This window comes from Camellia sinensis, chromosome 15 (assembly GCF_055761805.1).
Source record: "Camellia sinensis isolate YWXY chromosome 15, ASM5576180v1, whole genome shotgun sequence".
In the NCBI taxonomy this organism is placed as follows: domain Eukaryota; kingdom Viridiplantae; phylum Streptophyta; class Magnoliopsida; order Ericales; family Theaceae; genus Camellia; species Camellia sinensis.
This window is the reverse complement of record NC_138975.1, coordinates 104,184,806-104,209,904: the sequence shown is the minus strand read 5'-3', so window position 1 is coordinate 104,209,904 and position 25,099 is coordinate 104,184,806. Positions and strand designations below refer to the sequence as shown.

Sequence of the window (25,099 nt, the reverse complement as noted above, 5' to 3'; positions counted from 1 at the left end):
TGCTTTAACTTCTTCCACTTTGTCTTCCATGTTCCACCATACAAGACCACTAACTTTGTAACTTCTTTTAACTCCTGTTTGATTAAGAAAGTTGTGGAAGTTCAAAAGGAATGAAAACCAACTTTAACCAATATGTTTTAATTTCTATTTCTGCCCCTCATAGAAATAGAACTTATACAACTAGTATCTACACATTAGGTCCATAACACATATACCCTTAAGCCTATTAACTAAATTGAATCACTTAAATTGTAAGCTTCTTATAAATGATAACACCACATTTAATTATGTGGTCCCATTGAGACATTATATATAGGGATCAAAGTGGAATTTGGTGAAAAGTGCAAGTGTGCAAATTAGAATTTACCCAAAATTCCCTTTTAACTGTTTTTTGAATTAAAAATATTTAATTTGTTGATTTTTAAAAAAGTCAAAAAGTTACTTAAAAAAAAGTAAAAAAGTTTATACTATTTGGGGGAAACTTGTAGGGAAACCCTATAGGGCAAAATTATTATTTTGTCCTTTGAATGCAACTACCAAAAAGTCAAAAAGTTAAAAATCAAAAAGTCAACAATGGTAGAATGCTCATTTTGATTTTATTACAATATTTTATTACACATATTTTCTTAAAAAGTCAAAAAGATATCCTAAACATACATATTTTTTCTCTACTTTTTTAATCAAAAAATTAAAAAATACACTTATATAAAACATCCCAGACAACCCTTATTGGCATATGTAGATCTCCATTTTCATTACTTCACCGCAAGCACTAAACTTCAAACAAAACCAATGTCATTTTGGCAAGGGATTTTATTTGTTTACGTCGGAAATAAATTTTGGCAAAGTTTTGAAATTACCATTTTACAAAAGAGATGGGCTCTAGTTCTCACGCGTCCTATTTTAGTGATTTTATCGGTTATTTTTTAACTCTCAATATGAAGATCATTCACTTGAAAAATTAAGATTGATCCAATGATTTTAGTCACGTGATTTCATTATATGTCTTCAAAAAATAAATATATATAATTTTAAAAATAGTCTATTTATTTTTGTAAGACAAATATATTTGAACGAGTTATACTGGTAATCTTTATATTTTACCTTTTGTGTTATTTTAGTTCCTACACTTTCAATTGACTCTATTTTGAATCTTAATTTTAGATTTTGCGCAAATTTGGTCCAACTGATAATATCATTATAATTTTTTAAGAAAAAAAAATATCACTAAATTGATTGAAGTTAACTCAATGAGATGGGTAAGTTTATAATTTTGCCTTTAAAAATATGGCGCATGACACCTATTTGAATATTTTTCATAAATTAATGTTAAGAGTTGTAATCAATTTGACCAAATTGGGATAAAGTCATAAATTCATGTCAAAATTGAGTCAATTGAATTTACAGGAACTAAAATGACACAAGGACCAAAGTATAAAGAATACTATTGTAATTTGCCCAATATGTTTAAATCAAACGGATATAATTATCAAATTAATTTGATTTTTTTAATGAATAATCTATATACGAAACCCTTAAAAATTAAGGGATCAAATAATTGAATTGAAATCCATAGTAATACCACTTACTTGAACTAGACCATCAAGTGCTTTTTACAGGACTAAACAGAAACTGTTTCTTCTACAAAACATATGTTACTCCATTCAACAATACCACAAACCCAGAAAAAATACCAACAGAATACATCTATAGATCACAATCATTCTAGGTATGATTTACATCCCACCAATTTTAAATCTACACCATACAGCTCATTTCGAGGTATATTTCTTAATAATACGCTATTTGATTTTCCATCTTTAATCACAGGGTATGCTCACACTGACACTCACAGCAACAATCTCAACCCACCATCCCCCCAATGTGGATCAAAAGAGTCCTCAACGTCTTGCAAAAGGTCCAACCCCATGGCAAATGACTTTCCTACTAAGTGGCTTTGGACTACTAGTAGTTGGAGCCAGTGCCATAAGACCATGTAACCTGGTCTTTGGAGCAGACCAATTCAACCCCAAAGCTGAGTCTGGAAAGAGGGCAATTTCAAGCTTCTTCAATTGGTATTACTTCACATTCACTTTTGCAATGATGGTGTCATTGACAGTGATTTGCATATGTTCAGTCTAATGTGAACTGGGCTTTGGGATTGGCTATTCCTACATTCCTCATGTTCTTGTCTTGTGTTGTGTTCTTCATTGGTACAAGAATTTATGTCATGGTGGTTCCACATGGTAGTCCATTGACTAGTGTGGTGCAGGTCATAGTGGCTGCAATTAAGAAGAGGAAAGTGGTGTTAACAGAACAATCTTTTTTTTTTATCGGCAAAAAAGAGACTTTATTGATGTAAGGATCAAGTACATGGTACAAAATAAATTACACCAATAAAGAAAAGGGAAGTGCAAGAGCATCACAATGAGCTAAATCATCCCAACTAGGTTGGCACCTAAAAGGTCATCCTATCATTTGCTAGCACCCCTAGAGTTGGCGAGAAACTAATGAAAGAAATAAACCAAAACACCACAGCAACAACAGCACAACTGAGCAATCAGACCCACTGAAGCACTACTGCTGCTAGACCCCAAACCAATGTTGCTGCTAGCTGAGTAGCTCGAGCAAACATATCAAAACAGATTAACACAAACCAGCAAAACAGCCCACTAGCAGAGCAGACCAACACAGACCTGAGACAAAACCACCAAACCACACTAGAGTCCATCACAGCAGCAGCCATGCTCAGATCACCCTCAGTCAAGATGCAAGCTCAACAAACAATAGCACATCATAACTAACCAGAGCATAACTGAGCAGCCAAGAGGCAAAACACCCAAACAGAACCAGAGTCCATCACAACAGCATAGCGTACCAGCTGAGCAAATCATACCAGCAGCATAGCATACCAGCAGCATAACAATCTTTATATAACATCATTAGCAACTGTACGGGGGGAAAAATATCCTTAGCTTTTTGTACTCCTTGAACTCAAGCTTCACGTAACGACACTTGACTTGAAGACAAAGAAATGGTGAGTTGCCCGGCAGTGTGCTGCTGGATAGACCCTCCGACGATCAAGTCAGACCACTTGAAGAAAAAGGGAGCACTTTTTAGAGAGAGAGAGAGAGAATTGTTCAGATCGCATGAATTGCTTACCTTCAACGTTCCCCCTCCTTCCGTTTTCTAGGCTGGCCATACAGCCTCAGAGATTGTGCGCGCACTACCTCTGTTGTCCTTCCCTAGACAGGTGCCAGTGCTCGCCTCTCACTACCTTACACGTGTAAAGGCCAAAACCTCCAAACAGTATGTGTGGAACTGCCAAACGGTATTAACGCATGCCAGGAGTGGATTTCCTCTCCGTCACACCATTGGTCCAGGTGGCACACTCTACCAGGATGTCATGACCGACCTATCCCATGCGAGTAAACACAGCCATAATCAATACAACCGAGCTGTAAGAAGGCGATCCTTTTGGACTGACTGGCCGTGAGGCGTGTCGGCCTTCTCCCCAGTGTAAATTCATTCTGGGCCATGCTTTGCTCGGTCTAGACGCACTATTGCGGATCCGACCGAATGCCTAGCCGAATCACAGCTCGGTCTGGCTTACACATGATTCCACGCTCCGGTCGACAAATATAGCTCGACCCGGCGTGGCAGGACGGGCAACCGCTTCGACCGAGAAAACAGCTCTCGCAAGGTCCGTCATAACTCGCGTTATTGCAGCTCGGCCGTACTTATCTGGCGCAAATCTCCCTTTCAATTTCCCTTTAATCCTATCCGAGCTGAGCGTGATTGGGATTACCGCCACTACCGAGCTATCCTATTTGGTCTGTCTTTTGAATTGCGCCAGTAGTCTTGTCATCGATCGTATAGCCGTACTGACAGAGCCATCTCTTCGATGCCACGTGGCTTCACACCATTGGACCCATGCAGCCCCACAACTGTCTCCCTCACGCGTAAAATTCAAATGTCTGCCGCCTTTTAGATTTGCCACTCTTTTTATACACATACGAGGGGTCCCCCATGCCCTTACTGTTCACCTTCCTCTTAGAGCCAAACCCTAGCTTTCGAATCGTCGAGCTCCTACCACCACCACCTTTGCTGTTGTTTGCCTCATTTTCAACCATCTCCGTTCTTTCAGAAGTTGCAAATAAGCTCGTGATCGTTTGCTCTCTGATTGGCATCCGATATCAGTAAGTTTTTCCGCCCATACTTTGTATTTTCCATTTGTGTTCTTCAAGTTCTTCATTTTTGTTCTTCATGTTCTTGCTTGGGACTGTTAGAATCCTACCAGTACCCCTCTTTGGGGTAGTACTGGTACACCCTAGGAAAAACTGGAACCGGAGAAGCAGATGGGGCTCCCATGCCCCTTGTTTCCCCAAGTTTCAGTGCACAAATTCCATATTTAGGATAAACAGCTTGAACCCTGGGTAAGATCGAGCTAAATCCACCATTTAGATCCATAATAGGATTTAGCCGAGTAAAAACTTGTTTAAGGTCTCTTCTTGGGGCCTCGACCGAGCTGAAAGCCGGAACCGAACTAGGAAGGCCAAATCGGCCAGATAACTGAACCGAGGTAGAGTCAGACCGATCAAACGCCCCAGAAAACTTTTACCGAGCTAGGAACGTCCATATAGAAGCCGTGCAATTTATGCCACGCTAATCCTTGGCCTTATTTCTTAATAATGCAGAACAAACTAGGACCGACCAGGCCCATTCGGCGTTACCAACGGTGAAGCTCAAAGTCTGAGCAAACACTCAAAAACTTTTCACCGAGATACGACCTAAGTCACCCTAATAAATAAAACCGGGATAGATGGGGAAATACTGGTTCATGGTGAGTTCTCTTGGGGCACTGGCCGAGTTCCGTAGAGAGTACAACATCCCAGATGATGTCCACTTGGAGCTCGCCAAGAAAGGAGACACTCCTTGGGCTGAGCTAGACAAATGCCCCTTCACGGTGGTGTCCATAGTAGAAGGAGGCCTGCGCTTCCCGGTCCAACCGCTGACCTGCGAGTTTTTGAGGCAGACAAGGCCGTGCCCAGTCTCCAACAATACATACAAAATAATAAACGGTGTGGCCGAGCTAAATAGAATACTCGGTCCGAATCTCGACCTCGCTGAGATATTTCACCAATATAGTTTTAGCAAAAATAAAGGTGGGCTTTGCTGGTATTTGAAGGTCAGGAAAGCCCGAGCAAACCTCATCGAAGGTAATCCGGATAAAGAAACTAACGATGATGACTTCCTGTGGGTGTCCGGTCATTACGAGGACACTGAGGCACCCATACCGGGCTGGTACATTAGGAAAGATTTTGGGAGTGCCGGTGAGCATCTCGGCGAATCTAACACTTCTTCTTTTTGCAGATTATAAGCTCTTGGCAGAGGATTACTCCCATGCTAAACAGGAAGCTATAAGGGTTTTGTTGCGTCATCCGACTGAGGAGCGAGAATCACCAAAGTTGCTTGGCTTCGAACCGAGCTACCGCTATACGGCGCCGCGCAAGAGCAGAGTGACCGACTTTCTACGTGCACCCTCTCCAGAACCAGATCCAAGCCTTCCACCGATCAAACTGGTCCCTCTAACAGCCGAGCAAGAAATGGCGAAGATCCGAGCAATCAAGTCAATGATCACAGGCGAGGCAAGCGACTCCCAGCCACCGGAGGCATCTGTGGGGACTTCTTTCATACCGGCCATGCAAGAGGAGGGGGCTGTGTTGGCTCTTGCCAGCGAACAAGTTGCGGGTCGGTCGAAGAAGAGACCGAGAAAAAATCAAACCGAACAACATCTGGCCGACGAGGATTCAACCGAGCATGCCTCTACCGACTTGGGGGACCAGACCGAACAACCGATCACCTAGCCATCCACAGGATCCAGTGCCCTCCCGGTCTGGTCGCCAGAGTTATCATACAATGGTCGGGTTGTCTCCACTGTGGACTCAGTCTACGCGGACAAGGATTACTCTTTCGGTTTCAATATGACCAAGGGGCTGCTCCTTCCCGCTGACATGAAGAAGCACGAAGAGCTGTCTGACCTGAAGGTGCTCCGCTCGGTTGCGAAATCAGTAGTGTTGGTAAGTTGGCAGTCTTCTTGATCGTCAAGTTGTTGCTTAGTTTTTTCTATTCTAACAATCTTCGTGTGTTTGCAGGCCGCGCAGAAGAACCATCTCACCCACAAGCGAATGATAGCTGTGAGGAAGAGTCTGCGGGAGGCCATTACCGACAATAAGGCCAAGGCGGCCGAGCTGCAAAAATTGAAGGCCGCGCAAGAAGCATCAGAGGCCGAGCGCGACAAACTTGCCGAAAGATTGGCCTGGGCAGATGAGGACAAGCAAAGGGCCCTCCAAAAGACTAAGGCTCGATACATAGACGAGCTCCGCAAGCTCCGCGACGCCCATAAAGCCGAGCTGGACAAGGAGGTCGACGTTGCTGAGGATCGCAGTTACGCAGAGGGTGAGAGGACTTATGAACGGCAGGTTCAGGGGACCAAGGACATCTTTTTCCAGTGCGGCTGGAAAGCCGCCATGGAAAACCTTGGCCTTGGCCCAGATGCTGAGGTGTTTCAAAACCCTCCTGCCGCCTTCATCCCGGCCCATATGCAAGCTTATGCTAGCGCGATGCAGAAGAGGCTCATCAAAGAGGCTAAGCAAGCAGCTGAAGCGGAAGCTACCGCCGCGCAACCTACTGAGCAAATTCCTCCTGAAGCTTCTGAGGGGGCCAAAGATCAAGAGACCGAGAAGGAGGTTGTCGCGGTGGTGGACGCTACGGTAGATGAGGTCGCGGAGGGATTGGTCGAGCAGACCGTTGACATAGATCTACATTAATCTTCGATCCTTTTTTCTTTCCCTTCCCTCCTTTTTTTTATTTATTTATTTTTTATGTAACCGGGCTTGGCCCCACCTTTGTAATCCAACTTGCTCAATCAATGAAAACTTTAACTTTTTGCCCACCTTGTATCTATTTCTGTGCAATCGTTAATATCTCGGTTATAATGAGCAAATTTTCTTCGACTTAAAATATCTGTGAAATATCTGTCAAATACAAGTTCCAGGTCGGGCAACCAAAATCAGCTCGGCCCATAGGAAGTTGGGCAAAATGTCAATATTTTACACGGGCGAGCGACATCAGCTCGGCCCTCTCAAGTTGGTCAAACGCCAACATTTCATTTTGGGCGAGTAAAAATCAGCTCAGCCCTTACAAGTTAGGCAAAACGCCAACATTTCATTTTGGGCGAGGAAAAATTAGCTTGGCCCTTACAAGTTGGTCAGAACGCCGACATTTCATTTCAGGTGAGCAAAAATCAGCTCGGCCCTTACAAGTTGGGCAGAACGCCAACATTTCATTTCGGGCGAGCAAAAATCAGCTCGGCCCTTACAAGTTGGGCAGAACACCAACTGTTTGTACGACTTGTCTTCACGTCGGTGAGAAAAAATCAGCTCGCTCTAGTGCAAGTTGGTCTCCTTGCCCCTGGCATCCATAGTGGCCCAATGTCCTTGTGATGTCATAAACACATAATATAAGAAAAAAGTAGGGCTATCTTTCATTACATGTCAGCGATTTATATCAAATGCCAAAAGGCTAAGGAACAAAAACAATTACATTTCAAAAGTAAAAAATCTTAAAATTAGCTGCATTCCACGGTCTGGAGATAGCTTTACCATCCAAGTCCTCCAGATAGTATGCCCCTTTGCCCGCAAGGCCAGTTACCTTATATGGTTCTTCCCAATTTGCACCGAGTTTGCCTTCGCCCGGGATCACCATGTTGCCCATTACCTTTCTCAAGACCCAGTCTCCGATCTTGAATACCCTTGGATGCACGACCTTGTTGTATTTCTTGGAGACCTCTTGCTGATAGGCTGCTATGTGGATCAGAGCCCGTTCCCTTCTTTCTTCAGCTAGGTCAAGTTCCAAGGCCACTACTTCATTATTCAAGTCTGGCCAAAAGCTTTCAAACCAGATGGTTGGCATGTCGATTTCCAGTGGGATGACGACTTCTATGCCATAGCCCAAGGCGAATGGTGTTTCCCCGGCCGAACGTCTCGGCGTGGTGCGGTATGCCCAAAGCACATTGGGAGTTCTTCAGCCCACCTCTCTTTGGCTTTCTCTAGCCGCTTCTTCAGTCCATCCAGGATGGTCTTGTTTGAGGATTCTACTTGACCATTTGACTGAGGGTAGGCCGGTGTTGAATTATAGAACTCGATCTTTAACTCCTCGCAAAATTCGCGAAAGAGTTTTCCATCAAATTGAGTGCCATTATCCGAGATGAGGGCCTTCGGTATACCAAAGCGAGTGACGACATTTTTCCAAATGAATTTCTTCACATCTTTTTCCTTTATGGTTGCCAATGGCTCTGCCTCGACCCACTTAGTGAAGTAGTCGGTAGCAGCGATGAAAAACTTGCGGTTGCTCGGAGCTGTTGGGAGTGGTCCCATAATATCCAACCCCCAAAGCGCGAACGGCCAAGGACTTGTAAGGGGGAGCAACTCTCTGGCCAGCTGGTGGATTTGGTGAGCAAATTTTTGACATTTTTCATACCTTCGAACATATTTCTCCGTGTCCGCCTGCATGCATGGCCACCAATAACCTTGGGAAATTGCTCGGTAAGCCAAAGATCTTCCCCTAATATGACTCTTGTAGATGCCTTCATGAATCTCCTAGAGGAAAGCTTCCACCTTGTCGGGCCGAACGCACTTCAGAAACGGCCCGGTGAAAGACTTCTTGTATAAGGCTCCAGATGGAGAGAGCCAAAATTGTTCTGACTTGGCCCGAATTTTGTTGGCCACCTTCTTTTCTTCCAGTAGAATTCTATCTTTTAGGAAGGCGATGATGGGGTTCATCTAGGATGGTCCTAAGTCGGTGCAGAGTACTTCAGACACTTCTGGTTCCTCAAAGCTAGGCCGAGGTAGGAATTCTATCATCAAAGGATTGGGGAAAATTGTTTGCATGGATGCAAGGCTGGCCAGTTCATCAGCTGTGTTGTTTTTTTCGCGGTTGATTTGTTCCACTCTTATCGCGACGAGCTTTTTGATTTCTACGCGTACCAGTGCCTGATACTTGGTCATTCTTTCATCCCTGGCTTCATACTCCCCAGAGACCTGATTGACCACCAGCTTAGAGTCGCTGAATACCATAACGGTTGACGCTTTCATTCTTAATGCACTTCTCAATCTGGTGAGGAGGGCCTCATATTCTGTCTCATTGTTGGACGCCGAGAAGCCGAGCGTAATTGCTTGCTCGATAACCAACCCATCCGGGGAAGTCAGTACGATTCCTAGCCTGGCGCCATGTCTGTTGGAGGCCCCACCGACGAATAGCTTCCACATCTCGTTAATAAACAATTTCCAGCAGTCTGATGGGTTTTGGGAGCTTCTCAACTCCAAGGTACTGGTCGGTTCATTTTGGTCTCTTTCCATGTCTTGGTCGGGCTTGTCTTTTGATAAGTTATCTGGGTTCTCCACTTCGGCTTTCATTTGCCCTTCTCCCAGTTGTGATCCACCACTTGTCCATGTTACCTGAACCATCAGTTGCGCCAAATCCGCGCTAGCCAAATCAACCAGGCAAATTGGATGCATTCTAGGGGCAAACTCCGCCACAAAGTCAGCCAGAGCTTGAGCTTGATTGCGGTACATGGTTGGAACTTGATGTCGTATTGCCCTAATTCTACAGTCCATTTCAAAATCCTCTCGGTAAAGTCCACCTTTTCAAATAGCACTTTAAGTGGAAACTCAGTTAGCACGACTATTGTGTGGGCATGAAAATAGTGTGCTAGTTTTCTGGAAGCCATCATGAGGGCCAGGGCCAATTTTTCCAGCGGCAGATATCTTGATTCAGCCGGCAGCAAGGTCTTGCTTACGTAGAAGATGGAAAGGTGCTGGGTTCCTTCAGCACAGACTAGGACGGCGCTCACCGCATTTTGAGAGACTGCCAAGTAGTAGAGATACAGTTCTTTGCCTGGTTTTGGTGTGACCAGGATAGCGGCTGAGGAAAGTTATACTTTTAGATCCGCCAACGCACGGTCACATTCGTCATCCTAGAAGAACTTGGCCTTCAAAGTTTTGAAGAAGGGCCTGCAACGATCTGAAGACCGGCTTATAAATCTGTTCAGCGCGGCTGCCATCCCGGCAAGATGTTGCACGTCCTTTGTGGAGTTTGGTCGCTCCAGTTCTTGTATCGCCTTGATTTGGGAAGGGTCGACTTCAATTCCTTGGTTTGTGACCAAAAAACCCAGAAACGTTCCGGTGCCAACTCCGAAGACGCACTTGGAGGCATTCAAACGCAGCTTGTGCTGTTTAAGTGTAGCGAACATCTCTGCTAGGTCAGCGAGGTGTTGAGACTTTTCCTTACTCTTTACCACTATATCATCGATGTAAGCCTCCATGGTGCGGTCCAGAAGGGAAGCGAATATCTTGGTTACCATCCTCTAAAAAGTTGCCCCGGCGTTTTTCAGTCCGAATGGCATGACTTTGTAACAATACAGGCCTCTTGGAGTGGTGAATGAAGTGATCTATCGGTCCGGTTCATACATGAAAATCTAGTGGTAGCCATGATATGCATCCAGGAAGCTAAACCTCTGATGGCCAGCAGTTAAATCTACCAGCTGGTCGATTCTTGGGAGGGGAAAGCTATCATTTGGACACGCGCGATAGACTGTCTTATAATCAACGCACACCGACCATTTATTGTTTTTCTTCAGCACCACGACCGTGTTAGAGATCTACTGAGGTTATTGCACTTCTTTTATTGCCCCTACTTCCAATAAGTTCTTGACTTCCTCTGCCACTATCTCGACATGGTGCAGGGTCGAGCGTCGTGTCCTCTGGATTACCGGCAGTGCATTCGGAAAGACATTCAACTGATGGCAGATGAAGCTAGGGTCGACTCCAAGCATGTCGTAAGGCATCCATGCAAAAGCTTTTATGTTGGAAACCAAGAAGTTGACATATTCGAGTCGCTCGGTGCTGGACAAGGATGATCCCAAAAGAAAGAACTTAGTTGGATCGTTCTCGTCAATGTGTACCTCCACCAAATCTTCAACTGATTTCTCCTCGGCCTTTCTTCCTACGTCTTCCAGGACGTCCTTTCCCTCCGGGCCCTCTATCATTTGAACAAACCCTTTGGTGGCTCGGCTGCCATTCACTGTGACGAAGCACTGTTTTGCCATTACCTGGTCTCCCCAAACCTTTTCTACCTGCCTGGTTGGCGCTGGGAAGTGCAAAACCTGATGGTAGGTCGACGCTACGGCTTGCATGGCGTGCAACCAGCCCCTGCCCAATATTAAGTTGTAGGTGGATGGGACCTTAAGCACCTAGAATTCTACTTGTTTCATGACCTAACCCGCTTTGACCGGCAATATGATCTTTCCAATCGGCCATTCTGGTTGAGAGTTGAAGCCAACCAAAAGAGACGTTGCAGGGGCTAAGTCCTTGTCCTCCAACTTCATTTGTTTGAACGCGTCATAATACATGATTTCGACCGAACTCCCCTAGTCAATCAAAATTCTTTTAATGTCGAAGTCTTTGACGCGAAGAGTCACTACTAGGGCGTCATTGTGGGGCACTTGAATTCTCTCCAAGTCCTTACTTGAAAATGAAAGGATATCTTTTTCTTCGGTCTTTCCTTTCTTCACAACGAGCTGAACAGAGAGTACCTCCCTCATGTGCTCGGCTTTCTTAATCATCCCTCTCAGCTCGCAGACCCTTGCAGGTTCAATGATGCCATGGATGACATTGATTACACCTTGTGGCGCCGCGTCCAGGGCGGCTAGGCCGTTTGGTTTGGTCTGTCCCAACGGAGCGGCTTTCATGCCCCCATCGATGTATTGGTCCAGATGTCCAGCTGCCACCAGCTCCTCCAAATGTTGTTTGAGCGGCAAGCAATCCTCTGTTCGGTGCCCTCGTTCCTTATGGAAGGTGCAGCGATATCTGAGTTGAAGCCTCTCTATGTACTCCCCAACTTGGCCGGCCAACGAACAAAAGGTTCACCTCGAATTTCACTCAAGATGTGGTAAATAAGGATTTTAAAGACCGTGGTGATACCGGTCCGCACTTTCAATTTTCTCTTGGCATCTTCCTCTTCGTCACGGGGAGCGTTAGCTCGGTCGTTTCTGCGACCTTTATTTCTATCATCGCGGTTCCAGCCACGACGTTGATCTTTTGACCGGTCGTTTGGGCTGTTGTCCTCCTGCCCCACCGAGTGAACCTTCCCCGCCATTCTTCTGTCCGCTGCGACTGGATTAGCTTTCTCAGTTGCGGAAGCGGAATCATCCTCCACACGGATGTGTTCGTTGATCCGTTGCATTAAGGACTCCATGGTTGCGGGCTAGTGCATTGTAAGCGAGTCTCGCAACCTATGTTTGACTGGGAGACCACGCTTGTATTGAGTAATCACCAGATTGGTAGGGCAGTCGAGGATCTCATTGTAAGTTTCCCAGTACTTCGCATTGTATGCCTTCAGCGAACTTCCAGACACCATCTTGACGCCCAGGAGATGGTCGACCTCCTTTGGCGTTCGAGTGTTGGTTTTGAATCTGGTGACAAAGGCCTCCGCTAGTTGCTGCCATCCCTCGATACTCCCCTTCGGAAGCCTTTCGAGCCATTTCAGGCCCAGTTCTCCTAAGCTTGCTGGGAATATGAGGCACATCAAGGTGTCATTACGTCGGTGTCCTGCCATTACTTGCCGGTAATGACTCACGTGCATGTACGGATCCGTCTTGCCGTTGTACAACGTGAACTTAGGCTGGTGGAATTCGATAGGGAGTGGTGTACTCTCGATTTTTGGAGACATCGGCGTAGCTGTAAGTCTCGCTAGCTCTTTGTCCACGAGCGCTGGGGCCACCACTCTGGGTCCTGGCATTGCCATTTCCTCACTACAACGGATTTGGGAGCTTAGCCTCTACAACGCCGGCAGTCTCTGAGCCTCCCTACGGCGAGCCCTCTCCTCCAACACATCCCTCAGGTCTCCCGAACGGGCGGAAAAAGAGTATCATGATGTCGATGATGGGCGTGAGGAACGGTAGGTGCTATCGCGAGTGTGAGATTTGCCCACCAGTGGGTCGGAGTCCTTAACCCCATAGCTTCTGGTGATAGAGAGAGAGTGCATCCTTTCTTGGTGGCGACTGCTAGAACGAGGAGACGGGGTGCGCTCACTAAGGCTGCCCTCTCCAGCAACACCCTTTCCCTTGATCTGGCGTTTCAACACCTCCATTTCAGCTGCTATCTTGCGAATGAGGGCGTCCTGGTCTTTGAGTTTGTGCTCCAGGCATTGTGCATGCGACTCCCCCCGCCGTCGACGGGCCTCTAGACTCCTCGAGCAATCAGTACTCCGTGCGCGTTTGTCTCGCGCATCTCTCGAAGAGGTTTCCAGGCCCGCAATGGCTGGAATAGCAGGGGAGCCTTCTCTTTGTTGAACAGATTCTGGCGTGACACCATCGACGATGGACAGTGGAGTTTCATCATTGTTAGCCATGGAAACAGTCGAAAAAGCTTGTAGAGTAAGGTTTATGTATCAAAGAATTTTTTCCCATAGACGACGCCAATTGTACGGCGGACGAAATATCCTTAGCTTTCCGTACTCCTTGAACTCAAGCTTCACGTAACGACACTTGACCTGAAGACAAAGAAATGGTGAGCTGCCCGGCGATGTGCTGCTGGATAGACCCTCCGACGATCAAGTCAAGAGAGAGAGAGAGAGAGAGAATTGTTCAAATCGCATGAATTGCTTACCTTCAACGTTCCCCATCCTTCCCTTTTCTAGGCTGGCCATGTAGCCTCAGGGATTGTGCGCGCACTACCTCTGCTGTCCTTCCCTGGATAAGTAGCAGTGCTCGCCTCTCACTGCCTTACGCGTGCAAAGGCCAAAACCTCCAAACAGTATGTATGGAACTGCCAAACGGTATTGACACGTGCCAGGTGTGGATTTCCCCTCCGTCACACCATTGGTCCAGGTGGCACACTCTACCGGGCTGTCACGACCGACTTATCCCTTGGGAATAAACACAACCATAATCAATACAACTGAGCTATAAGAAGTCGATCCTTCCGGACTGACTGGCCGTGAGGCGTGCCGACCTTCTCCCTGGTCTAAATTCATTCCGGGCCATGCTTTGCTCGGTCCAGACGCACCATTGCGGATCCGACCGAATGCCTAGCCGAATCACAGCTCAGTCTGCCTTACGCATGATTCCACACTCTAGTCGACAAATGTAGCTCGGACTGGCGTGGCGGGATGGGGAACCGCTTCGACCGAGCAAACGGCTCTCGCAAGGTCCATCATAACTCGCATTATTGCAGCTCGGCCGTACTTATCCGGCGCAAATCTCCCTCTCAGCAACCACTCAAAGTTCATATTATCTGCCATCACCAAGTCATCCCATTCCCATAAGCCAATTTCTTGGATTCCTTTGGTATTGTTGTCTTCTAAAATATTCAGCAATTAAATCAGGGCCAAATAGCCAAGTAGCCACCCAACTCAGACAAATTGCCATTCATCAAGACAGACCAACCAGCATAATACCCCTACAAATAGCCATTCATCCACCATTTGCTATTTGCTAGCACCTCAGAATGACCTTGTGGACCAACCTTTGATCTCTCTTTTTAACCATGTAGTTATTCTATCAACTCCAAGCTCCCTTACTCAAATCAATTTAGGTAACTAACACTATTCCTGATTTATTTTATTTTATTTTTTTACTGCAGCATATAATTTGACTTTTTTTTAGTTTGTTTTTGTCAATAGTGATTTTTTCATTTAGGTTGGGTTAGATAAGACGAGAATAAAATTTTAATCAACCGTGCTGGGGACCCCTAGCACCCCCACTCCACGTGAGACTCTGTGATTGCCTGACAGAAAAAAAAAAAAAAAATTCAGCCAATAAGAAAATAGAGGGGATGGTGGGGTCCAATGCATTTTCCAATTTTAATATATATATATATACAAAAAGTATTAAAAAAATCACTAAACAAAAAGTAGTTCAGCTTTTTTATGCTTTTTGTGTGATAAATTTTGACTTTTTTTCATCTTCGGTTGACTTCTTCCAAACTTTCGTAATTTATTGAAATTTTTAGAATATATATTCTAGACAGATCAAATAAATATATAAATAAATAAAAATTGACTTGAAGTCTAAACACATAAACCAATCATAAAATTGGACGCAATGCTTTGATGGGCAAGATAATTTAGAAATGGATCTAATTTATAAATCCTGTTCATTTATACTTTTTTTTGTATCTAATTTTGTGTTCTATTTTTATATTTCTAGCAACAATGTTAATTTTATGACCCTTTGACATTAAGTCCAGAGTCGTATCTCGGATTAGATGATGAGATTGCCAAACATATTCATATCGATTGACCGAAATTGTGAATAACAAAATGGCCAATAAATTACTTTAAATCAATTTTAATTAATTTGGTATAATCTTCCTTCTCTTGAAAAGAGAAGGAACGGGAATAAGGGAAAAAAATTGCATTCACAGTGATAAGCTTTGAACTGAAGCGTCACGCTGGGAAAGTCGTAATCAATAGATCAACCTCTAAGGGAGGAAGTTGCCAAGATTTTTGGAGGAGGGTGAGATGTATCAACTCTTGTGCCCAAGGCCCAGATATAAGCGCTAATAACGCACCCACAAACAATACAAACAAGCTTTACGTGAATCGGTAATGCACCTATGTCTACAGACAACGGATTTTACTAATTTCATAAGGAACAAACAACAAATACAACAATGGAGGAGGAGACTGATGTGCACAGTGGAAATTATGATACAGAATATAGTTCGTGCAATGAGTCCCAAAAGAATTCAACCACACCAAGATAAATTATGCAAATCTAAGAGAGAAACAAATCACACAATACCAAGATTTACATGGTTCAACCTCAGCCTACATCCACAGACAATCACAACGAGAACAATTCACTAATAAAAGAGAATAACACTCTCAAGAGCTACAATGGTGACAAAGGAAACTCACACAATACTCACCAAACCCAAATACAACCTCTCTCACCAAATCCAAAATTTTCCCTACACAACATGAAACATGAGTTTCAACCAACAGACACTACTGAACAACTCTCTCAAGGAGATACAAAGCAAATATCTAAGTGATCAAAGATGACACAAAAAACAAAGTTCTCCCTTCATTCAATCCCCTAAGGGGAATTGAACACATGTCTTCCTTGGGACTAAGCCCTAAGGAAGGTATGGTGGCTAACTAGGCTAGGCCTAGTTGGTTAAAAACTAATAGATGATTGATATAATAAATTATTTAAAACTACTATATAGTTATTTTTTATTGGAAGAAAGCAAAAAACTTATTGATGTGGTGAATCATTTGAAATTATTGAATGATTATTTTCCAAATGTATAGATTATAGGGAAAATTAGTCTAGGGTCCCTCTCCCACTTTTCGTAATGGAAGGAATCCATAAAATTATTTTTTGATGTCTAAAGTCCCTAAACATATATCTGAGAAATTTAACTTTTGTCTCTCTCACTCTCTCTCTTTCTCTCTCTCAGTCTACCTCATTTTGATCACCACTACCAGACGCCATTCTTTCTTCGACTTTCGCAAATCGCTGATCACAAAGCCACTTATCTTCTTTCTCTTTCGCAAATAGCAAAGTAACGAACAAAAGTAAATCGCCAAGTTCGATGGATCACCGCCGACTACGCCGCCGGGTGGAAACAACGACTCTTGGGATCTGATTTATGAGGCCGCGGGACAAGTGGCGAGGTTGAAGATGAACGATGAAGGACCTCCCAAAGCTAGAGGCCTTCTCGGCCCTCCTTGGTCTCTCGCTCCACTGCCTCTGAAAAACATCAACACCTCTTTCTATGCCAATCAGTGCCTCTCTCACAATATATACTTGTTCCCTTTTCTCATCTAGTTGTTTATTTTTGGGTTTTGTTTATGTTTTGTTTTGTTTTGCAGTTTTAGCAAACGAGACATGACCAAATGATGAAACAACAGTGCTCTTCTTCGATTTGGGGAAGACAAACCAGAGAAATTTTGTTTTTATCGCAAAACCAGCTTCAACAATAGATGATGGATCAAAACAGAGAAGGGAGAGTTGTTAATGGAGGTGGGTTCGAGAATAATAATGGAAGATATGCGAGGCCACTGGGTTTGCCTCAGTCTGCATGGCCTCCTTCGATGGATGAGGATTTTTATGCTGCCAATCCATTAAATTCAGAGAACAAGTACCGGTTTCGAGCTCGAGTTGAGAGTTCAGGTAGTCAGGATTTAGTGGTGTTGTCTACAGATTCTGTTAGAGTTAATGGGTTTTCTTCTGTTGGGGAGAAATAGAGACTTGGGTCTTTGATTGGTAATCACTGTTTGAGCACTGGGTTTGAACTCCAATAGTAGAATAGTAGTCTAGATTTGCTGAATTTATAATGACATATGTCAATGTTTAGATTTTGGTATATAAATTTCTTGGCTTTCAAGAAGTCAATTTATTCCATGCTATTTGATTACTGTTTTCTTTAAGAAGATTTTATGGGTATGTTTCTTGTTTCTTATGTGGTATGTATGCATGCAGGAGTGGTATGTATGCATGCAGGAATGGATGGTCTTGGATTGGGGCTTATTTTGCACCACAAGACTGTCAAGGATTCTCTTTATTTTGAACATCTATTTCGATTATTTTTTTTCATTTGAATTGAATTTTCTCCAGAGAAATTCTCAACCCAGAGAAAATTCTTAACCCAGAGAAAATTTAGTTCAAATGAAAAAAAAATAATCGAAATAGACGTTCTGTGAGCTAAATTACTAGAGAAATTCTCAACTTAGAGAAAATTCTCAACCCAGAGAAAATTCAGTACCATTGCCAAATACTCCTGGAAGCTTGCAATTCACTGTTGCACTTTGCCAAAGCTTCTTTCAACATCTTTGTTTCTTCTTCCATTGCCAATAGACGTTGTGTGAGCTAAATTACCAGAGCTAAATTTTAAATATTATTACACAAAAAAAAAGAAAGAAAAAGAATAGCAGAAGTGCACAAGTTTCTTTTCCTTCTCTTTAGAGACAAAGTCTATCTTCATCCCGATAAGGTACTTCTCTGCGGTTAGTTTGATCTAGATTCTGTTTTTGTTCAGTATGTTTTTTTTTTATGAATTCTGCATACTCTCAAGTTTATTATCAGTTTTTTGGTATGTTTTCGATATGTTTCATCGTGATTTTGTTTGTTTGGGGTTAGATTAGAGTTTTTGAATCTGTAATATGCTTCATTGCATTTTTTCCCTTCTGTATTTATCTTCTTGATGTATACAAAGTTGCCCATGATGTTAAAGTAGAGAAATTTTCTCCATCTCTGGCATCCCAATCACAGAAATTGGAATTTCTCTGGATTGGAGAGGAAGAATTTATCTGGTTTGGGTTGGAGAGGGAGAATTTCTCTGGGTTAAGTGAATTTCTCTGGATTGGAGATGAGAATTTTTCTAGTTTTCAGTAAATTTCTCTGAGTTAGAAAGGGAAATTTCTCTGGGTTGAAGTGAATTTCTTTGGAAAGTTCAGAGAAATATGAGATTTTCTCTGTGTAGTCCAGAATTTCTCTGAATAGAATTTCTCTGGGCAGAAATTTCTCTGGACTGGAATTTCTCTGCAATGAAATTTTTCTGGACTGAAATTTCTCTAGATCAACTTGAGGGACCTTAGACATTATGAAAATATTAGATGTCCTTTATGCTATAATGTCTTAATACGAGGGACCTTAAAAAAAAAACCCTAGATTATATATAGAATACGATTGATTCAAATTAAAATTGGTTAAATATTACCTTTATGTCAAATTAAAAATTGAACGGATTAGTAATTTTATCCATTAAAAATGATTTAGCTTCTAAGTTGGTTTGTGCCAATTAGATTAGTAATTTTACAATTAAAAATTTAGAAGAATGACCTTTTAGTGATTTTTGTTACAATTTGTTTACTTTTTATTTGATACTTCATTTTAAATTATCTTGGTCATTTTTCTTATTGTAAACTTTAATGTATATTTAAGAAAATTTTAACAAATATATATATATATTGGAAATAACCTTTTTACGAATACTGTGAAAAATAAAAAATAAAAAAAATTAGACACATAATTTTTATTCTTAATATATGTATGAAAGATCCGTGTTAAAAATTTGCTTTAGATCCTAAAAAAATCAGTCAGCTGACAGAGACAATACTGTCAACACAACTCACACTCACACACACCACTCACTCTGTGTTTTTTAATAGCTATGTTGCTGCTCAAACACGCATCCCATGCACTCCCATTTATACACAAAATGGGGGAGCCAAAGTTAAGATCGGCCACCAACAACCTTGCCAACAACCATCATACAAAAACTAGCTCGGCTGAAACTTGATTTACAAAATCTGTAGCTCACATGATTTTTCCATTAGTACCAGCCATTCTTGACTTCCAAACAATAATCAGCAAAAACTTCATTATTTAATTAGATGAATTATCTCCCATTTAATTGGGGATACGGTTAGTGTAACAACCCTCATACTGTTTACCGATTAATGACTGATTGATTGTCGATAACCATCGATTACCGTTAAACTGAATTGATTATGACTGATAATTGGACTGATTAAAAGTACTGAACTGACTGACTGAAATTGGAAACCGAATTGATTGAGTATAGGTTAGTTAAATTGCATTCTATCTGTTTGACTGTATGATTGTCTGTTCATGCTTATATGTTTAGATTGCTAATTGAAGGCCCTATCGGCGGCCGAATTCGGAATTGATTAATGTTTTATGACCGTCATAATTAATGTGACTTTATGGTGTATTTACCTGAAAACTGATTAGGTATGATTAAATTAGATTAAATTAAGCTAATTAAAGAGTTGGACTTAATTACCGAACTGCCACCCTTAGTGGCCCACTCAATACACACACTTGAGCCTTATGTACACACTTGTAGAACATTTCATCAGCCATTTCTTCTTGTTCTAGCCGACCTTAGAGAGAGAGAGACTTGAGGAGTTGATTTCATCTCAATTTTGCTTGTGAATTGTTTGGAAATTGAAGAAATTGTTGAAGAGATTGCATGGTTGAGCTCCCTTCTTGAACTACAAGACTTAAGGTAGCTCCATTGTCTTCTTGTTCATGTTTTGAGTTGATTGCTGCATGGTCCATGTTAGATTGTAGAGCTAAGTCATGAATTGGGTCATTAATGGTGAATTGAAGCTCAATCTTTGCATGCATGTTAGTATTGATGAGTTTTGAGGTTGTAGTCCATGTTTCATCACATGCATGTCCATCTTTTGGTCATACTCCATGAGTTCATCTTATTTTTGAAGGTTTGAGCTCTTTTGAAACAGCATTAAAGCTTTGAAAATGATTTGAATCCATGTATGTTTGCATGTTCATATTGTTCTTGAAAAATGGTTTGAAATTGAGTTTGAATAAAACACCCTTGGGCTTTGATTTCTCAAATTGAGTTTTGAATCATGTCATTCTATATGTTTGCAAGAGTTTTCCAGAAAATGAGCCCAAGAGGATCGGTTTTGAGTTGTTAACGACTTGAGTTTGAGCTTGGAGGTGCAATCTGGGTTTTCCACATTTCGCACTTCCGCTCGAGCGTGGAATTCGAGCGTCCAGCATCTCTCTGCACTGTTTTACAGTCTGCTCGAGCGGAGGATCGGGCGCTCGAGCGGAGTCATGTCTCAAGCTCGAGCGGGCGTCGAGCGGAGATTTCACCCATCCAGTACTTTCACAGTACGCTCGAGCGGGAAAGTTTACGCTCGAGCGTGTACCTTTGTTGCATGTCCGCTCGAGCGGGGAAACCTGCGCTCGAGCGGGACTTTGTTTTTCTGAAAATGCTTTTAAATGTACATCTTTGCATCCTCATCCCATTCTAGGCATTCTTAGGCCTAGTTTAAGATATCTTGTTGAGGATATAGATGTAGAACACACCGAGGCGTTAGGGATTAAGTTATTACCGTTCCCAATTGTGTGGCTTAGTGTGTTCAATCTGTTAACTGTGTAGGGTTGGCGACTGGGGAGACACGCTCTAGCATACCGTAGCCCAAACTCTGTGAGTAACAATTGTGTAAAGATATGTTCAACTGATTATCTTTGAATATTGAACTGAATTGTTTACTGAACTGGTAATATTTACTGAATGAATGTATGTCCTTTATTTCTGAACTGTACTGTGGCATCCTTAGCCCCTACTGTTTACTGTTACTGTTATAGAGATCTCTGTCGGTTCCCTCGTGGAACCACTACTGTTTACTGACTGATGGCCATCATTACTGTTCGGTCTTCTAGACCTACTGTTTACTGCTATGCTAACGGATGTACCACATATGACTGTTTACTGTACTGAACAACTGAATGACTGATTGAAATGAACTGTTTTCATACTGTAAGGACATTCATCCTTAACCTCTTTACGCTTTATGTTATTCACTGGGCTTTAGCTCACTGCTCATATATATATATGTAGGTGTACAGGCACCAGACCGCGGCTAGGAGCGTCAGGGTTACTCCAGTTTTGTCAAGCCAGCCTTTGTGCCTCACTGCGAGGTTCCGAGCCTATCTGTTAAGGCTTAGGGGTGTTTTACAATTCCCCCTTCTGCACTGTCTTACTGTTCTGTAATAACTGAATGGATTATATAGACTGACTGCTTACCGTACTGTTATCAGGGGATTAGGTCCCCGTACTGTGTGACTGTAAATTTTGCATAGACTGTACTGTTGTATGTGAATGCATGAAAAATCTTTTGGCATACAGACTGTCACAGCTCAATGGACACTATTTACTTACTGTATTGGCTTTCGCCAGGCCCTGCACTCTGTTTTACTGTATTACTGTTCAGCAGGCCTTCGGTAATCTCGGATTACTGGCCGGTTACGGTGCTAAACCCATAGGGCCGGGTTTGGGTCGTGACAGTTAGCCACACATGAGCACTGAATACAGAAGTAACTTCCCAGAGAGTGCAGTTGAATAAGAAAATGTACATTAGGTACATAGTCATATCTGCATAGATGATGAGGATGTAAATAATTTTCATGTCTTCAATATTACACTTTTCTATCTTGCTATATTCATATGTTACTAATTCCTCACTAGGTAACCAAAAACATTGATGATCCCAGATTTCTCAACAAAGCAGTAATCATTACCATAGAAGATCAAATCAAACCAGATGGTTCAGCAACCAATCCATGGAGACTTTGCAGCATCCAACAAGTAGAAGAAGTGAAATGCGTACTAAGAGTACTCCCCAAATGGGCAGCAGGGACCGTCTACTCCATCTCCCTAGTCCAACAGCAGACCTTCATAGTCTTCCAAGCCCTCCAATCCAACAGGCAACTAGGCAACACCGGTTTCCTAATCCCAGCAACATCATACAATGTCTTCCAGATGCTAAGCCTCACAATTTGGATACCCATCTATAACAGACTCATAGTTCCAATGCTACAAAAGCTCACAAAAAAGGATGACGGTATCACAATCCTCTAGAAGATGGGCATGGGCATGGTTATTGCTGTATTCACTATGATCCTATCAGCAATTGTTGAGAAGGAAAGGAGGACATTGGCTCTTACAAGGCCAACATTGGGGATTGAACCGAGAAAAGGCAAGATTTCTTCTATGTCTTGGTGGTGGTTAATCACTTAGCTGACACTAACGGGATTTTCTGAGGCATTTACTATCATCGGTCAAGTTGAGTTCTTCCACAAGCAATTCCCGGAAAACATGAGAAGCATAGCTGGATCTTTCTTGTTTTGTGGATTCGCATTGTCTAGTTATTTGAGTAGCTTCCTTGTGTCTATAGTTCATCGTGTGACAGGTGGAGATGGGAAGAGGAATTGGTTGCCAGAGGATCTTAACAAGGGGAGATTGGACTATTTTTACTACTTGATTGTTGGTTTGGAGGTCTTGAATTTGGGATACTTCATAGTTTGTGCGAAGTGGTACAAGTACAAAGGATCTAGTGTCAATACCCTTGACGTGGCCCTGGAAAAAATGCCAATTTGAAAAGAAAAAACGTCTTGTTTGATATAGAAAATGTTAAAATCTTCAAACCAATATGATCATGGCACAAGAAGGTATAGTGTGTAGAATGACATGTAAAATATGAAACGTGGATCTAGATACATGATACAAGTACGATACTATATGGATATGGATATGGATATGATGATTGACAAAATTTAAAAACATAAGAAACAAGTGTGGCTAGGAATATTGTCACACTACAAGAAAATACACATTTGGCGACTAAATTTTTAGTCGCCAAAAGTGATGTTTTAGTCGCCAAAAGTCAGGTTTCAGCTTTTCCTGACTAAATTTTTTAGTCGCCATGTTTGTTGCTGGAAAACAGTCGCGGAAGGTATGGGCGACTAACCCACTTTTAGTCGCCAAAAACAAACTCTGTAGCGACTAAAATTTTCGTCGCCAAAGCTCATTTATATTTTTTAAATTATACATTTGGCGACTAAATAAATTTTGAACCAGTTGCTCCCAAGTTTCGAACTTGAGACATCCGACCACCACAGTCCAAACCTTTTGCCAAAGGCTCCCTCCACTATGCCACTATGCCATCACATTAATATATATGCAATATATATTATATATATAGTATATTAACCGCTATTAATACAAAATAATATTTATAAATATAATTTTTTTAATTCAATATAATTTATGTAAAAAATAAATTATTTACTAAAAAAAAATTTAGGCCACTTTTGGCGACTAAAACCATTATTTAGTCGCCAATTCTATTATTTTGGGCTACTAATTATTTTTTTGTCGCTAAAAAAAGAAGTTCCAATTAAAAATCAGCAGTTTTGGCGACGAAACCTACTTTTAGTCGCCAAAAACGTCCCCTTTTGGCTACTAAACTGAATTTTAGTCTCCAATACTCAGTTTTTAGCTACTAAATTTTTTTTTGTAGCCAAAAAGCTTCACTTTCAGCGACCAATCTGTTTTTAGTCGGCAAAACACCTATAATCGGCAACCAATCTGCTTTTTAGTCGCCAAAACCATCACTTTTGGCTACTAAATTATTTTAGTCGCCAAAAACCGTCACTTTTGGCTACTGAACAGCCTTTAGTCGCTAAAACCCCTACATTCAGCGACTAAACTGTCTTTTAGTCGCTAAAACCATTGTATTCGGCGACTAAAGTGTTTTAGTCGGCAAAAGTGTTCAATTTTGGCGACTAATTCCATTTTAGTCGCCATTTGTACTACTTTCAGCGACGAAAAATGAAATTTTGGTCGCCAAAAACGTTTTTTCTTGTAGTGTCATAAGAAATGGTGAGAAACTATTTTTAAAAATCATATTAATTTAAGAGAATAACTTGACTCTTTTTTAGTAGCTCCTAATGAAAATGAAAATTTCATTACAATATCAAGTCTACACTAGTTTTATTGTTTTTTTTTTTTCCTTTTATAATTAAATGTGTTATATGCAAAAATATTATACTCAAGTTTACGTGTTTGTTGTTGAAATCTGATTTTGGTAATCATCATATTTTCTTATTTATCTTTATTTTTTGAAAAGTACGGACATGAATATGAGATACATATATGTGACAAATGTATAAAAATATGTTAAGAAGTAAGCAAAGTATTAAAAAGTTATTATTGTGTTTATCCTTACAATTGTACTCTAATGGTATGCAGTAATTATTACAATCTTACTTTCTTAATAATTCAGTTACATTACAAACTATAAAAAATTTGTCTAATTCTTCTAAAAAAGGAAGAAAATTAATATTAAGTATAAGATATGTGTAACACCTCACTTTTAATTACTCGAATACTATTACCAAATCCATTATTATAATTCAATTTCAGAAACAACATGCAGAAATTCTATTCATTAACAAGAATAAATAAATAAAGATTCTCTCATTCGAATATATAATAAATGCTACATGAGTTACAATTAAATCAATTGCCTGCAGGCTTACGTCATTACATATAAGAGAAAGGGTTCAACCCTTTTTCAACATCTGCATTCCACCAACAAGTAAAAGGCCCCATGGCCAACACATAAGGAAGATCTTCGATCTTGAAACACTTCTCGACATCACTTGAAAAAGGATTAGCAACGT

The 25,099-nt window shown here is 41.7% G+C and overlaps 1 pseudogene; it reads left to right on the top strand.

Annotated features, from left to right (window-relative positions):
* Positions 1-1,250: 1,250 nt before the first annotated feature.
* LOC114321027 (protein NRT1/ PTR FAMILY 2.11-like) lies at positions 1,251-23,012 on the top strand (annotated as a pseudogene).
* The last annotated feature ends 2,087 nt before the right edge of the window (positions 23,013-25,099 follow it).